The sequence below is a fragment of the Giraffa tippelskirchi genome, chromosome 8, assembly GCF_054371585.1.
Source record: "Giraffa tippelskirchi isolate mGirTip1 chromosome 8, T2T-mGirTip1v1.2.pri, whole genome shotgun sequence".
Lineage (NCBI taxonomy): Eukaryota > Metazoa > Chordata > Mammalia > Artiodactyla > Giraffidae > Giraffa > Giraffa tippelskirchi.
This window is the reverse complement of record NC_137282.1, coordinates 3,860,098-3,876,781: the sequence shown is the minus strand read 5'-3', so window position 1 is coordinate 3,876,781 and position 16,684 is coordinate 3,860,098. Positions and strand designations below refer to the sequence as shown.

The 16,684-nt window shown below is 45.3% G+C and overlaps 1 protein-coding gene and 1 long non-coding RNA gene across 19 annotated transcripts in view; one reads left to right on the top strand and one right to left on the bottom strand.

Annotated features, from left to right (window-relative positions):
• The window catches only part of THRB (thyroid hormone receptor beta), a 419,564-nt gene that overhangs the window by 159,028 nt on the left and 243,852 nt on the right, over positions 1-16,684 (top strand). The window lies entirely within an intron of this gene.
• LOC145517832 (uncharacterized) lies at positions 8,278-14,216 on the bottom strand. Its single transcript, XR_014062366.1, has 3 exons — positions 12,080-14,216; positions 11,233-11,314; positions 8,278-8,591 (listed from the first exon to the last, which is right to left on the bottom strand). It is a non-coding gene; the product is annotated as an uncharacterized LOC145517832 (long non-coding RNA).

Genomic DNA, 16,684 nt, shown 5'->3' with positions numbered 1-16,684 from the left:
AGAAGGATTTGAGGCTGTATTGGATTCTGATTTGCTTATAACTAGGAAATGTGGAACAAATTATTAGACCTTTTCAAATCTCAGGTTTCTCATCTGTAAAATGCAACTAACTTCTGCTTCCGAGGATTGCTCATTGTAAGGCGTGGAAAGAATTTGTGGGAAGTTCAGTCTTGAAGGCTCTCACTGAATATTAGTTACTATTATTATTAAAATATGAAATGCCCGACACGTAGTAGGCATTTAGAAAAGGTGATTTCCTTCCGTCCTGAAGTGCTACATTACTGTTTAGTTTGGCCCGATCAAGTCATCGCTCCAGTGACCTACTGGGTGATTGAAGATCCTCGTGGGAACCCTTCACTGTAGCTGGTCTTTGATGTGTGTCTGTTCGCGTTTTACGCATGCTCCTCTGCTACCATCCCTGAAACTTCCGTCTCCCTGGTTTATTTTTCTCCGGTCCTTTAGTGACTTCTTCCTCCTGACTCTCTGCCCTTTCTCTGGGCCTGCAGTTCCACCAGGTCTTCATCAGTGATCTCCCCATGTGATGCAGCGAGGAGTTCAGTGAAGTCGTCCTCTCGCAGATCTAGCTTGAAAGAAAGATACCGTATTACCGCTCTCCACACAGTCCTGTGAGGGGGGCACGGCAACCCACTCCAGTATCCTTGCCCGGAGAATCCCATGGACGGGGGAGCCTGGCAGGCTACAGCCCATGGTGCTGCAGAGAGTTGGACACGACTGAAGCAATGCAGCACGCACGCATGCATACTGTACTGTACAGTAAAGTGCACAAAAACACAACCATGTATAGAGAATGCATGCCGGACATGTGGATTAATAGTGAGCTTAAAATGGCAAGCCACCAACTTATTTCTTGTCTTTAAATGATATTAGAAACTTAAGACACATCTCACCTAATTCATCATGTATTTGCCAAAAGATGTTTTCTGCTGTGTATCTTTTCTCAGACAATTTTCGAAAGGTCTTTGAAAGCTTTTTTTTTTTTTCCCCAGAGAAAATGTCTCAGTCTTCCCTTCTTTGAACTTCGCTTCTTGGTTTGGCCAAACACTATATAAATGAATGCCTTATGGACTAAGCACTTTGACCCACTCTGAGCTGTCTCAAGTAGATGGCTTAATATTTACCAACTGTCCCCAAGGTTCAGGCGCATTCAGCCTTCTCGGGCATCCTGTGTTTGGCATGAGTTGAATTCTATCCAATTTATTCTTAGATCATGGAATGTTGGAGTGGTCTTCAAGGCCAAGTTAACGGACTCTCTATGGAATCCTTTAAGACTCCTGCCACCATGTTTGCATTACATGTGGTCATTTTCTACAATGTTTTTGGATTCAAATTCCTGCCACTGGCTCATACTAGATGAAATTCTTAAGCAACTTAAGGTTCAAAGTGGCCCTTGACTTACTTACCCCAAGGAAATAGGACTTGCTAAACCTTGATTTATTTCCCATCACTGTACTACTTCAGAAAGTCCAATTTCTCAACACATGATCACTCAAGAAATGGTATCAACTGCTCTAAAAATTAAGAATTACCCTAATCAGAGGGAACAAAAATAGTTTTTCCTTTTCTCACTAGCTTCCAGTAATTGCCCTAGTTCCAACTACATCAGATACAGCTCCACTTCTAGATTATAATTATTGTATTTATTATTTCCCAAGAAAGGCCCAGATGGTTAAAATAACAACAGAGTAGGTCAGGAAGTGTTTCAAGCTTTGGTGTCAAATAGTCCTAGGTTCACATCTCCTCTCTAGGAATTTCTCTTTTGTGATCTTGGGTCACTGAAGCCTCTTTAAACTTCATACATTGGTAAAAGCAGGATTATGAGAGGGCCTATCTCTTAGGTCTGTGGTGGGGATTAAATTCATTCACTTATTCATTCTAAAAACATTTACTGAGCACCAGGTATGTGCCTAGCATTCTTCTGGGCACTGGGTATACAGCAGTGAACACAACAGAAGGAAACCTCTGCTTTTGTGAACCTTACTGTATAGCGGATGACAGACAATTAAAAACAAAAAAGCCCATAGAGTACTGGATGTCAGAACGTGATGAGGGGAGTGCGGAGATGCAGTTTTAAAGAGTGGGCTGAGAAGAACTCAGTATGATGATGGCAGGAAGGATGCCTGTGGCGTCCAGAGCAGAGTGTCCTAACTAGGGACGCGCAGTGCTAAGACTTCGTGTTCGAGGGACAGCCAGAGCTCCTTGAAGTTAGAGGAGCTGGCACTGGGGGGGGCGGGGGGTGAGGTCGGAGAAAGAATGAGTAGAGAGCAGGGTGGGCAGTCGAGGGCTGTGGGCCTTTGCCACCTGGGCAGGGGCATCGTGCCCCACACGGAATCAGATGGCAGCCATAACGCGTTTCACGGAGACAAGAGCAAGATCTGACTGGTCTTTTACTTACTTTTTAAATTTTCGTTTGCTTTTGGCTGTGCTGTGTCTTTGCTGCAGCGCCCAGGCTTTCTCTAGCCGCGGCGAGCAGGGGCTGCTCCTGGTGGCGCCTGCAGGCGACTCGTCCCGGTGACTCCCTTGCTGTGGGGCACAGGCTCTGGAGCGCTCAGGCCTGAGTGGCTGGGATGTGCGGGCTCAGGAGTTGTGGAGCGCAGGCTTAGTGGTGCTAGGGGTGAAGAACCCACCTGCCAGTGCAGGGGACATAAGAGATGCGAGCTGGATCCCTGGGTGGGGAAGAGTCCCTGCAGAAGGAAATGGCAACCCACCCCAGTATTCTTTTTTTTTTTTTTGAGTAAAATCTTTTTTTTTCCCCAGTGGAGATACCGTGTATTTTTAATTTTTCTTCTATTTATTTTTTAAATTTATTTATTTACTTTAATTGGAGTTTAATTACCTTACAATATTGTGGTGGTTTTTGCCATACATTGACATGAATCAGCCATGGGTGTACATGTGGTCCCCATCCTGAAGCCCCCTCCCACCTCCCTCCCCATCCCATCCCTCAGGGTCATCCCAGTGCTCTGGCTCTGAGCACCCTGTCTCATGCATCGAACCTGGACTGGCGATCTGTTTCACATATGGTAACATACATGTTTCAGTGCTATGCTCTCAAATCACTCCACCCTCACCTTCTCCCAGAGTCCAAAAGACTGTTCCACCCCAGTATTCTTGCCTGGAGAAATCGCACGGACACAGGAGCCTGGCGGGCCACATTCCATGGGGTTGCAAAGAGTCAGTCATGACTGAGCAACTGGGCACACACTGATTATCAATGGTGGCGTCAGTATCGTTACTGATGTCAGTGCTGGGCTTGCTTCTGCATCCTTAATTACCATGAGACAAATGCCAGGATGTGGGTTATTAGTGTTAGAGCTGGGGCCCCCTGTCATCTCACGCCCCAGTTAAATCTGCAGAAGGTGCTGGTGCCTTCAGCACCTGGAAGCGTTTCGCTGGGAACATCACGGGCAGTGTGGTCCAAGCCCCCAGTACTTCATCCGTGCCCCCCACCTCCCTGCAGCTCCAGGAGAAGCCCTGCTGTTCATTATCCAGGCAAACAGACCCAGACAGAGGGAGGCACTGGTGATGCAGAAACCAGACAGGACACTTTCCCTCTGACCGTGCTATTTCTTTTGCATGTCTGTATTTCCTGTCCTGGTTTTCATCTTGGGTCTCTTTTCCTTGGTTTTGCTTTGTCACTAAACGGTGCTCAGGCAGCGGGTGGAAATCGTGACAGTAGCGCCTATTGATACTCAACAACTTTCTCTACTGAACTGCAAAGCGCCGCCTGCCCCCTCCCTATTGTCACCCATCCCCTGGTTCTGTTGGCACATCTAGGCATTTTGCAGAACACAAAATTAGGCACAGATAATGATTCTCCAAGATTTGACAGTCTCCAGTTTGGGCTGTGTCTTACGCCATTGACAGAAACACTATGATGACTCTCAAGCGAGGACGGTTAAGTGCGGTGATTATGGCATGTGTTTCCCAAGGCAGCAGGAGTGGCGGCGTTTGTAACCATCGGATTCTGAGGGGGTCATGGACCCCCCCAGGGAATGACTTTCAACTTATTGACTTTCCTGTGTCCCTAACCAGATGCACACGTACATACAAACAGATGCCTTTTATTTTGCTTGCCTGCAGTTTTTTCAAAAACCTAAATTTGTTGACGTTTGTTCTAAAATCTGAATTTTGAGGCTCTTCTTCAGAAATCAGAACATTTGGCACTCCTCCACCCCGATTTCTCCATAGCAACCGTCAGCTGGAGCTGCAGGAGCCAGCCCACTGGTGTTCAACCTTGATGACACAACAAAGTCACGTGAAGCACCTTGCCAAAAACAGTGGTGCCCAAGCCCCACAGCAGACCAATCAAGGCACAGTTCTCAACAAGAGCAATAGCAGCCAGTGTTTGCTGAGTGCTTATTTTCTGCAAGAAACTACCCTGAAAAGAGAGCTGTTATATAAAATATATTTGTTCTGGGGACATAGACCATGTATAAAAACGGTAAAAAGCAAACAGGCAAGATACAGGATACACTTAGTACCAAGTGAGCTTGTTAGCCACGATTCTAACTTAACTACATGTTAGAACCACCCAGGAAGCTTTGAAAAATCCCAATGCTTAGGTCACACCCTAGTCCAATTAAACTGGCGTTGAGAAACAGGAAGGGAACTCGGGCATTAGTATATTTTAGTAGCTCTCCATGGAACTCCAGCCAGAAGATCTCTGAGACACAGAGCAGCGCTCCTCCAACTTTAAGGCAGTCCGCCTCACCTGGGGGCCTTGTTACAATGCGGCTCGTGATGCAGTAGGTCTGGGTTGGGGCCCAGGTTCTGCATTTCTAACAAGTTTCCAGGTGATGCCAATGCTCTTGGTAAGAAGGCTGTGTTTTGTATCACAAGGATGTGGACATGGCTCGCTACATTTGAGCTACGCGACACTCAGACAATTCAGTTCATCTTTCTGAGCAGCAGTGCTCTCAGCTCTAAAATGGGCTGGGCAATTCCCACCCTTGAAGTTATGGGTTAAATGCAGTAATATACACACACTACTGTATACAAAATAGATAACTAATAAGGACTTGCTGTAGAGCACAGGGAGCTCTACTCAATGTTCCGTGATAACCCTTATAGGAAAAGACTCTGAAAAAGATTGTATACGTATATATATGTATCTGAGATGGCAAAGAACCTGCCTGCAATGTGGCAGACCTGGGTTGGATTCCTGGGTTGGGAAGATCCCCTGGAGAAGGGAATGGCAATCCACTCCAGTATTCTTGCCTGGAAAATTCCATGGACAGAGGAGCCTGACAGGCTACAGTCCATGGGGCCTCAAAGAGTCAGACATGACTCAGTGACTAAAACTTTATATATATATATATAACCTTATTTACTGTGCTATACACCTGAAATTAACATAACATTGTGAATCAACTATTCCCCAATAAATTTTAAAATAAAAATAAATGCAGTGATAGACATATATAAAGTACCTATGCAGTGGGTATTCAGTAAATGCTGCTGCTATCCCTGGAATATAGAAGAAAAGAGGATGATCTAGCAGAGTACACAGTGAATTACCAGGACACATCTTTAAGGTCTTTAAAATAAGGCCGTGGATCAATAGAAAGAGCAGCCAGCCCTGGGAGTGCGGAGGGTCTTTGGAATGGGTGGTTGCATTTCACAATGAATTCTCAAAACATTTACTTTTCATTTTAGCTCCCTTTCCAACCGTATGCAAAATTGATGCCAAACAACAAATTTCTAAAAATTGATGAAATTGAGTTGACTGTCTCTACCCCTGCCCCCTCTGGCAGGGGGATCCCAGCAGCTATAATGTGGGCATAGGCGGAGGGAGCAGAAGGCACTGATAGAGAAAGTCGGAGTCACACTGGGGACATGGCTTCCCCCTTAGGCATGGGTTAGTAATGCAACTCAACAGAAAGCTTCATTTCAAAAATCAATTACTTTCCAGTTCTGAACCACGTCAGTGTTTCCAGAGTGAAAAATGGGAGACAAGGAAGGAAAATGGTAGAAAAGTCAGAAGTAATTAAGGAGAAAACTGTCCAATTTTCTACTAATCGATGCTGCAATAGTTTTACCACATGGCCACAAGTTCCTTGACCCTCTCCTAGCAAGAGGTGGAGGTCTATGTCCCCTTCCTTTGAATTTGGTGACACGTGAGCACTTTGACCAGTAGCAAATGCCGGAAGGGGACTTCTGAGGCCACACAGATGCCCCTTTGTTCTCTGAGCACTTGCTCTTGAGTCCAGCCACCATCTAAGAAGTTGGACAACCCTGCAGCCACCACGCTAGAGAAGCCACATGTAGGGTATCTGTGGGATAATTCCAGCTGAGCTCCACCTTCAGGTCATCTGCCAACATGATATGCACACAAATGAAGCCATCATCCTGTCATTGAAGAGAATGGAGTTTCATTCAGGTATATCGGGAGCTTGGGAGAGCATAGGGAACATCCAAGAATGAAGAGAGCCAGTTCTTGTATTGATGTCATTTCTTTCTAAATTAATCTGTAAAATAATCTGGTTGCAATACAATAATGAGGTAATCTTTTGGAGGGAGGGTTGACGGGCTCTGTAGCTTCTGATATTCTTATGAAAAAAATAAGCACATGAGAATAGACAGGAAATCTAGGGTGGATAGAGGACAAAAAGGAGTGCCCAGCCCTACCCAGATGTTAAAATCACTATATTGCAAAGCAAATTAAGATAAATTAGTACCAACTCAGGAATGGACAGGCAAGTTAACAGAGCAGACTAGAGATGAGATATGATGTAAATATTTTGGGAATTTGATATATGATAAAGATGGCATTTGGAGCAATGAGGAAAGGATGAATTGTTTTTTAATTCATGGTGAATAAACTGGCTAACTATTTGGGTAAAAATAACAAAGCTGATTACATAGCCACTACCTTTGCCAAAATAAATTCCAAATGAATCAAAGATTCCAACATGAAAACAAACCACTAAAGTACCAGACAAGTTTTTAAAAATAACTCTGGAGTGCATAAAGCCTTTCAAACCAAGACACAAAACATAAAAGTTATAAAAGACAAATATGTTATGCTTAAGTAATAATTAAACTATTCTTTACAGCAGAAAGAATGCCCTCAACAAAGGTAAATGATAAACACCACACTGGAAACGAAGTGAGTAGGACAAATGACAAAGGCTTATTTAATTGCCATATAAAGAACTTTTATGAATCAGTAAGAGGAAGACCAGTAATCCAATAGGAAAATGTGTGAAACATTCATTCACTGATTCCTTATTTATTGAGCACCTACCAAAAGCCAATCACTGTTCTGTTTTAAGAACATGGCAGAGAATAAAAGTAAGTTTCCGATTCCATGGAGTTACTATTCTAATAGCAGGTACAAGCGACAAAAAGTGACCAAGCAAACACGTTCTGTTTCAGGTGGTGATAAATCCTGTGAAGGCAACTAAAGCAAAGTGACAGATATGAATGATGCAGAGCAGTTGCTAGTGTAAGAAGTTTCCAGAAGAACAAGTGGTGGAAACAAGAGAGAGAGAGGTGTATTAAATGATGCATACAGTTGAAGTATATTTGATTGGCACAGCATGGCTTGTAGTGCAAAAGAACAGCAAACATCGTAAAGAACCTCATTAGCAAAGAGCTTTAATAAAGGATAAACGAAAGAAGTCCAAGAGAATGCAACGTAGCCCGCTTAGAAGAAGGGTGGACATTTGAATATGTCAGTAGGAAAGAAGTCAAACAAGGAGCCAAACAAAGTGAGCTGGGGAGGGTTTATCAGGGTCCTTCTTCTATGAAAGGAAAAAAGGATGCACAGCTATCTATGCCTGTGTACAAAGGACACTTCTGGGAGGATGCTCCAGGCCCTTCCGAGGGAGGCAGCTCTAGAGACTCCCTTCCCATGGTATTTATTTTAGCTCCACATAGATTGTATATCTATTAATATTCTCACAATAAAAGAGACAGGGCTCCCAGCACCGACACAGTGTGAACACTGAGAAAGTCGCTTCCCCTTGCTGTTCCTCCCTTTCCCCAGGGGAGGAATTTGAGCGAAATGATCGCTGAACATTCCTTGAAGCTCGGAGATTTCGAACCTGAAATATTGGTATTCTCTTGTATATTATTTTGTACTAAGATAAAAAGAGAACCAAAAAGCAGGAGAAAAAGAGACCACAATGTTGACTCGAGCTACCAGCCCATTTTCTTTATTTTAATCTTCAGTTCAGGTTCCCCAAACCAAGAAAGAACGTTATGTTTCGGTTACGTTATTGAGAATGGGTCACTGAGAATGGTAGCTAGGGATGACATTTTTTTAAGATTTAGTTTATTTATTTATTTATTTATGTTTTGACGGTGGTGGCTTCGTTCCGGCACGCGGGCTTTGTCTAGTTGAGGCGAGCAGAAACCACTCTCTAGTTGTGGGGTCTGGCTTCTCGCTGCGGTGGCTTCTCTCATTGCAGAGCACGGGCTCCAGGGGCTTGGGCTCCAGTACTTGTGGTGCAGGGGCTTAGTTGTCCCATGGCACGTGGGACTCCTCCAGGACCAGGGTTTGAACCTCTGTCCCCTTCATTGCAAGGTGAATTCTTTACCACTGCATCATTAGGGAAGTCCTAATGCTGAAGTATTTAAAAACATAAACCGCCGAATATTGCTAAAGGGTAATTTATTCCATGTCGTTAAATTCCCCTCCTCCGCTCCCAACAAGAAATGTTTTAGGATCATGGTAACCAGAGCCCGCCTTTGCTGTGTTAGTCTGAGGTGAGCTCAGAATCAGGAAGGCTTCAGGTACTCTCGGTATTCTTGAAGAATACCTCAAGTATTCTGTTTTCTTCTGTTTGCATCGTCAGTTGACATCGTCATAGCTGGCACAGCCCTTCTAACGACTTTGACCGTGAATTCACATTGGGTTGATAAAGTGTTAGCATGAGTGCTAAGTCACTTCAGTCATGTCCGACTCTGCGACTCAATGGACTGTTAAAGTGCTAGGGTCAGAGCTATTTATTGCTCAAGGATTCAAGGTGTTGTTGTTGTTTAGTTGCTTAGTTGTGTCCAACTCTTGTGACCCCCAGGGACTATAGCCCGCCAGGCTCTTCTGTCCATGGGATTCTCCAGGCAGAATACTGGAGTGGGCTGCCATGCCCTCCTTTGGGGGATCTTCCCGATCTAGGGATCAAACCCGCGTCTCCTGCAGTGACAGGTGGCTTTTGTTTGTTTGCTTGCTTTGTTTTTACCACTGAGTGACCAGGGAAACTCCAAGGTGTTGGCTGAGTTGCAAAAACTTTTAAGAATGTGCTTACCTCAGCAGTAGTAGGAGTTCAGGGTGTTTGAAAAGGAAGCAAGGAAGGACTGTTCCTTTATGCATCCCTCTAGAAAGTGTGAGTGGACCTGTGGTTACCATTTCTGGAGGACAAGTTTTATGGGATCTTAGGCGACCTCCTACAGACTGGACACTGTCTGTTCTCATCATAGGAGCCCATAGAGGATTTCAAGAGGTCCATAAACCTCCTAGGACTGTCTGTAGAACTGTGCAAGTACGGAAGAGCACCTTCTGGAAGCAAAGCAAAGCAACAGCAACCACAGAATTGCCCAGATTAGATTCCCCAAGGGACCCAAGGGATGCATGACCCAGAAAAGATCAAGAATATATGCAATGTAATCAATAGGGATTTTTTTAGGATATGGAGAGATGGAGAGGGATATTTGGAGGTATAGTCTGTGACACTACAAATCTCTAGTTCTCCAAAATTTTATTGAATTTAAATGTGCTCACACAAGGTAGAATATATACAACACTAATTATCAAACAAAGAAACTAGCGCTTAAAAAAAAAAAGAATCAGTAATACTATAACACAATCAGAAAATTGATCATTCTCAATAAGTTTAGCTTTAAACTATATTCTCTGAAAATTATGTATTTATAACTTGTTCTGTTCAAACTACCATCCAATTGAGCTCATTTCACATGCTAGGTAAGGTAATGCTCAAATTCTTTCAAGTTAGGCTTCAGCAACATGTGAAGTGAGAACTTCCAGATATACAAACTAGATTTAGAAAAGGCAGAGGAACCAGAGATCAAATTGCAGTGGATCAAGAAAAAGCAAGGAATTCCAGAAAAACATCTGCTTCATTGACTGAGTGAAAACCTTTGACTGTATGGATCACAACAAACTGTGGAAAATTCTTAAAGAGATGGGAATACCAGACCACTTTACCCATCTCCTGAGAAACCTATATGCAGGTCAAGAAGCAACAGTTAGAACCAGACATGAAACAACAGACTGGCTCAAAATTGAGAAGGAGTATGTCAAGGCTTTTTTGTCACGCTGCTTATTTAAATTATATGCAGAGTACATCATGTGAAATGCTGGGCTGGATGACTCACAAGCTGGAATCAAGATTTCCAGGAGACATATCAACAACCTCAAATATGTAGATGATACCGCTCTAATGCAGAAAGTGAACAGGAAATAAAGAGCCTTTTTATAAGGGTGAAAGAGGAGAGTGAAAAAGCTGGCTTAAAACACAACATTCAAAAATCTAAGATCATGGCATCTGGTCCCATCACTTCATTGCAAACAGATGGGGAAAAAAGTGGAAACAGTGACAGTTTTTATTTTCTTGGCCTCCAAACTCACTGTGGATGGTGACCACAGCCATGAAATTAAAAGATGCTTGTTTCTTGGAAGTAAAGCTTTGACAAATCTAGACAGAGTATTAAAAAGCAGAGATGTCACTTTGCAACAAAGGTCCATCTAGTCAAAGTTATGGGTTTGCATGTGAGAGTTGGACCATAAAGAAGGCTGAGTACCAAAGAATTGATGCTTTCAAATTGTGTTGCTGGAGAAGACTCTTGAGAGTCCCCTGGACAGCAAGGTGATCCAACCAGGCAATCCTAAATGAAATCAACCCTGAGTATTCATGAGAAGGACTGATGCTGAAGCTGAAGCTCCAATACTTTGACCACCTGATGGGAAGAGCCAACTCATTGGAAAAGACCCTGATGCTGGGAAAGATTGAAGGCAGGAGGAGAAGGGGACGACAGAGGATGAGATAGTTGGATGGCATCACCAACTCAATGCATGTGAGTTTGAGCAAACTCAGGGAGATAGTGAAGGACAGGGAAGTCTGGCATGCTGCGGTCCATGGGGGTGCAAAGAGTCGGACGTGACTGAGGACTGAACAACAACAACTCGCTGATAGCCTCTTTCAAACACTGAAGGAACTATTTTAACTGTCAAAAAGCTCAGGGACTCACTTGCTGACCACATGGCTGAGACTGCTCCCAGCTCAGCAGTCCCCCTCCTGGCCCCCACGCAGGTGGCTGTTCTCTTGGGGACCTGGGCAAAGATAGGGGACAGGACACTGGAGCAGAGTGATCTGGCAGGAGAGGCTGGAGTTTAAATTTTACCTTTTATCTGCTTGCCTTGTCACCTTGGCAAAGTGATTTGGTCACACTGAGCTTTTCAGTTTTCTCGTCTTAAAAAACAGACCTAAGCACACCGCAACTGCCCTGGTGTCGGGTGCTAACATCATGGGCAACGAGGATCCTGGTCTTTGAGAAGCAGGTGGGCAGAGTTGGCACGTCCTGGTTAGAAATGCAGAATCTCAGGCTCCACTTAGACTTACTGGGTCAGAATCTAGACTTTAACAAGATCCCTCCGGAGCCTAGATTCGCTGGTACTTAAATTATTGACTAAATTAAAGCTTAAGGTGATGTGTCTGGAATTCAAAATGGAGGAAGTTTCAGGTCCTGGTTTTCATCTCTGCCCTCTTCTCGGATTGCTTCTCCTGGAGGTGTCTGTATTTCCGCAGAGCATGCTTTAGAGAAGGATTCCCGTACAACCTAGTCTAAACAGACCCCGACACAGTCTGCCCAAGGGGGCAGGGTGTCCTCCCCTGCAGGAGGGGAGAGAGGGTAGCGCGGGCAGACAGGGAGCCTGGCGGGGAGGCAGCTCAGGAAGCCCCTGTGGTCACACGTTTCTGGGACGGCCGTCACCAGAGCTGCACCTTCAAGCCAGCTATCAGAACAAACAAGCGAAAGATACAAGGAGAGGAAATTATGAGAACTATTCCCCTCAGCCCAGAAAGCAGCAGTACAATACCAGTCACAGAGCTGAAGTTTAGGAGTTTCCAGGGTCAACCAGAGTCCTGTAGACATTAAAATGGCTGGGAGTATAGAAACTCCCCCAAACTCCCCAGCTGTCCTTCTTTTGGGTCTATGTTTGTGTGTGTATGTGCCGTGTGCTGTGGGAGATGGTGGGAGTGTATGTGGTGTGTGTATGTGGTGTGTGTGTGTGTATGCAGTGTGTGTGGTGTGTGTATACAGGGTGTGTGTATGCAGGGTGAGTGTATGCAGGGTGAATGTATGCAGGTATGTATGATGTGTGTGTATTTAGGGTGTGTGTTTGTGTATGCAGAGTGTGTCAGCGATGTGTGGGGGGAGGTGTGAGTGTGTGGTATGTGTATATGTGTGGTGTGTGTATGTGTGTGTATAGTGTGTGTGTATGTGGGGTGTGTATATTCAGGATATGTGTATGCAGGGTATACATGGTGTGTGTGTGTATTGGGGTGTGTGTGTGTATGCAGGATGTCAACAATGTGTATGGGGGTGTGAGTGTGGTGTGCGTATATGTGTGTATATGTGGGGTGTATGTGTATGTGGGGTGTGTGTATGTGGGCTGTGTATATGCAGGGTATGTGTATCCAGAGTATGTGTGGTGTGTGTGTATTTGGGGTGTGTGTTTGTGTATGCAGGGTGTGTCAGCAATGTGTTGGGGGGGAGGTGTGAGTGTGTGGTATATGTATATGTGTGGTATGTGTATGTGTGTGTATAGAGTGTGTGTATGCGAGGTGTGTTTGTGTGGTGTGTGTATACAGGGTATGCGTGTGCAAGGTATGTGTGGTGTGTGTGTATTTGGGGTGTGTGTTTGTGTATGTATGTCAGCGATGCATATGGAGGGGTATGAGTGTGTGATGTGTGTATATGTGGGGGTGTGTGATGTGTGTATGTGTGTATATATGTGGGGTGTGTGTGTATGTGGGGTGCGTATATTCAGGGCATGTGTATGCAGGGTATATGTGGGATGTGTGTATATTTGGAGTGTGTATGTGTATGTGGGATGTGTCAGCAATGTGTGTAGGGGGTGTGAGTGTGTGGTGTGTGTGTGGTATGTGTGTGGTGTGTGCATGTGATGTGAGGGGGGTGTGAGTGTGTGCTGTATGTGTATGTGGGTTGTGTATGTGGTGTGTGTATGTGTGTGCATAGGGTGTGTGTATGTGGGGTGTGTATATTCAGGGTATGTGTATGCAGGATATATGTGGTGTGTGTGTATGTGTATTTGGGGGTGTGTGTTTATGCAGGATGTCAGTGATGTGTGTGTGGGGGTGTGAGAGTGGTGTGTGTGTGTGGTGTGTGTGTATGTGGGGTGTGTGTGTATCTGATGTGTGTGTGGGGGTGTGAGTGTGTGGTATATGTGTATGTGGGGTGTGTGTTTATGTGGTGTGTGTATGTGTGGTGTGTGTGTATCTGATGTGAGGGGGTGTGAGAGTGGTGTGTATGTATGTGGGGTGTGTGTGGTGTGTGTATGTGTGGTGTGTGTATCTGATGGAGGGTGTGAGTGTGTGGTATGTGTGTATGTGGGGTGTGTGTGTATGTGGGGGGGGTGTGTGGTGTGTGTATGTGTGGGGTGTGTGTATCTGATGTGGGGGGGTGTGAGTGTGTGGTATGTGTGTATGTGGGGTGTGTGTGTATGTGGGGGGGGTGTGTGGTGTGTGTATGTGTGGGGTGTGTGTATCTGATGTGGGGGGGTGTGAGTGTGTGGTATGTGTGTATGTGGGGTGTGTGTGTATGTGGGGGGGGTGTGTGGTGTGTGTATGCGGGGGGTGTGTGTATCTGATGTGGGGGTGTGTGTGAATGTGTGGTATGTGTGTATGTGGGGTGTGTGTGTGGTGTGTGTATGTGTGGGGTGTGTGTATCTGATGTGGGGGTGTGTGAGTGTGTGGTGTGTGTGTGTATGTGGGGTGTGTGTGTGTCTGATGTGGGTGGGTGTGAGAGTGGTGTGTGTGTGTGTATGTGGGGGTGTGTGTGGTGTGTGTATGCGGGGGGTGTGTGTATCTGATGTGGGGGGTGTGTGAATGTGTGGTATGTGTGTATGTGGGGTGTGTGTGTACATGTGGGGTGTGTGTGTATTAGGTGTCTCTGTGTTGGTGTGTTCCCGTTGGACACACCCTTTCTCCCTTGACTGGAATGTTCTGGGCTTCACTTCCTGGATGACCGCCCCCCGCCCCCGCAGCAGGCCCTGGTCTCTGATGGTCCTGGGGAGGCATCCGAGGCTGGAGAAAAGCCTAGCTGCATGTCCTCAGACCCCTGCTCCCCACCCTGCTGTCTCTTCTGCCCTCATTCTTAGCTGCTTCAGCGTGTATTTCTATTTCCTAAGAACAAGGGCAGCCTCTTATATAACCGCAGTCTAGTTATCAAGCCCAGGAAGTTCAGCGTTGATATGATACTGTTATCTAATCAACATTCCGTATTCCAATTCTGTCAATTGTCCAGTAGTCTTCCTGGTAGCGATGTTTTTCTCAGTTGAGATTTGTTCCACAATCTCCTGTTGCGTTTAGTTGTCATGTCTCCTTACTCTGAAGCAGGTGCTCAGGCTTTCTTTGTGTTTCTTAATGTTTTGGAAAGGTACAGATGAATTCTTTTGCAGAATTATATTTCTGGTGTTTCCTCGATGTTACATTCAGGTGGTGCCTTTTTGGAAGGGAGACCACAGTAGTGACCTTGTGTCCTTCTCAGGACACATGAGGCCAGTTTACTCCCCTAGTGGCAATGTTGGTTTTCATCACTTAGCTGAAGTGCTGTCTGCGAGGTCTCCCCATGCAAGGTTACTGCTTTCCTCTTCAGAATTAATATGTTATTTGGGAGGAAGCACCCTGAGACAATACAAATATCATTTTCCTCCTCGAATTTTCCACCACTAGTTTTAACATCCATCGATGGTTTTCTAACTCCATTGTTCCTTCTGTATGTATTAGTTGGCATCTACTCTGCGGAAGAGCTTTTATTTCTCTCCTATATTTGAGTTCACATGGTTATGTGTATCCGTGTGGACCTATGAAGAAACCCTTCCCCCTTAGATCCTGAGCCTTTTCTGGTCTCCTCTGTCCAGAGTCACCGAGAAGCAGCGGGTGCACCCAGAGCGGGGAGCTGCCTGGCGTGGGGCCGTGGGGGATGGGGGCCCAGGAGGGCCTTCACAGCTGGGGGGATCATAATCTCAGTTCCAAACCAAGGTCTCCATACAGCCTGGAAGTGTGGATTTCTTCACGCTTACTCACAGACACGAGAAACCCTTTCTCTGAGAGCAGAAATGCAGACAGAACACAACTGTGTTCCCCCTCCTCTTCCGTTCAGACACCCTTCTCTTCCCCCTCACGCCGCCTCCACCAGCCACCCCAGGGTGTCTGTTCCAAAGTCAGTAGCGAATGTCTCTGCCTAAGGACTGGAAAAGGCCTCAAGGTGTCAGAAAGTTTGTTGTCATTCAGTTGCTCCGTCACGTCCAACTCTTTGCGGCCCCATGGACTGCAGCACGCCAGGCTTCCCTGTCCATCACCAACTCCTGGAGTTTACTCAAATTCATGTCAATCGAGTCGGTGATGCCATCCAACCATCTCATCCTCTGTCATCCCCTTCTCCTCCTACCTTCAATCTTTCCCAGCATCAGGGTCTTTTCAAATGAGTCAGCTCTTCACATCAGGTGGCCAACCTATTGGAGTTTCAGCTTCAACAACAGCCCTTCCAATGAATATTCAGAACAGATTTCCTTTAGGATGGACTGGTTTGATCTCCTTACTGTCCAACAGACTCTCAAGAGTCTTCTCCAACACATAGTTCAAAAGCATCAATTCTTGGGCACTCAGCCTTCTTTGGTCCAGCTCTCACATCCATACATGATTACTGGAAAAACCATAAAAAAAAAAAGTATTCCTTACCATTATAAACTAGAAAACCAAATGGATAGGTCCCAGTAACCCTTTATGCCTCTTGTTTTTCCAAAGTAAACAAGTTTCTATCCAATCTGATAGCACTGGAAATTTCTTGAACACTCTTTATTTAGGAACTTTAATCGAGAGCAGGGCATCGGCTGCCAAACCCGTAGGAGGTGCCCCATCCATGTTACTGAGAAACTGGCTTTAAAATTTTAGCAGAGTGTAGAGAGGGATTGGGGTCGCTTTGTTGCCAGAGCATCGGTACTTACAGTTTGCTTCATACACTTACTTTATTCAGTTTTGTTTTAGCTCAATTAAGGAATGAAAGAGAAAATCTCTTAATTGGTCAGGTGGCTTGCTAGTAACAAGATTTTGTGGAAGTTTTCTTTTTGGCCATATGGAATTATTTATCAAATATACAAAGCCAGAGAAACAAATGATAAAACAGATTAATGTGTTTTTTCCTCTCTGAATCTGCCAGTGCAACATGGTCTCCCATACTGAGCTGGTGAGCTGGCTGAACTCATGGTGACTGTCCCGTGACCCAGGCTTGAGGGCGGCAGCCTCAGGTTTTGGAACTGCCTTCATTTCCTTGTCAAATAGTGTAGAGATTACTCTGGGCTTCCCAGGTGGCACCATGGTAAAGAATCAGCCTGTCAGTGCAGAAGATGCTGGAGACTCAGGTTTGATGTCTGGGTGGGGAAGATCCCCTGGAGGAACAA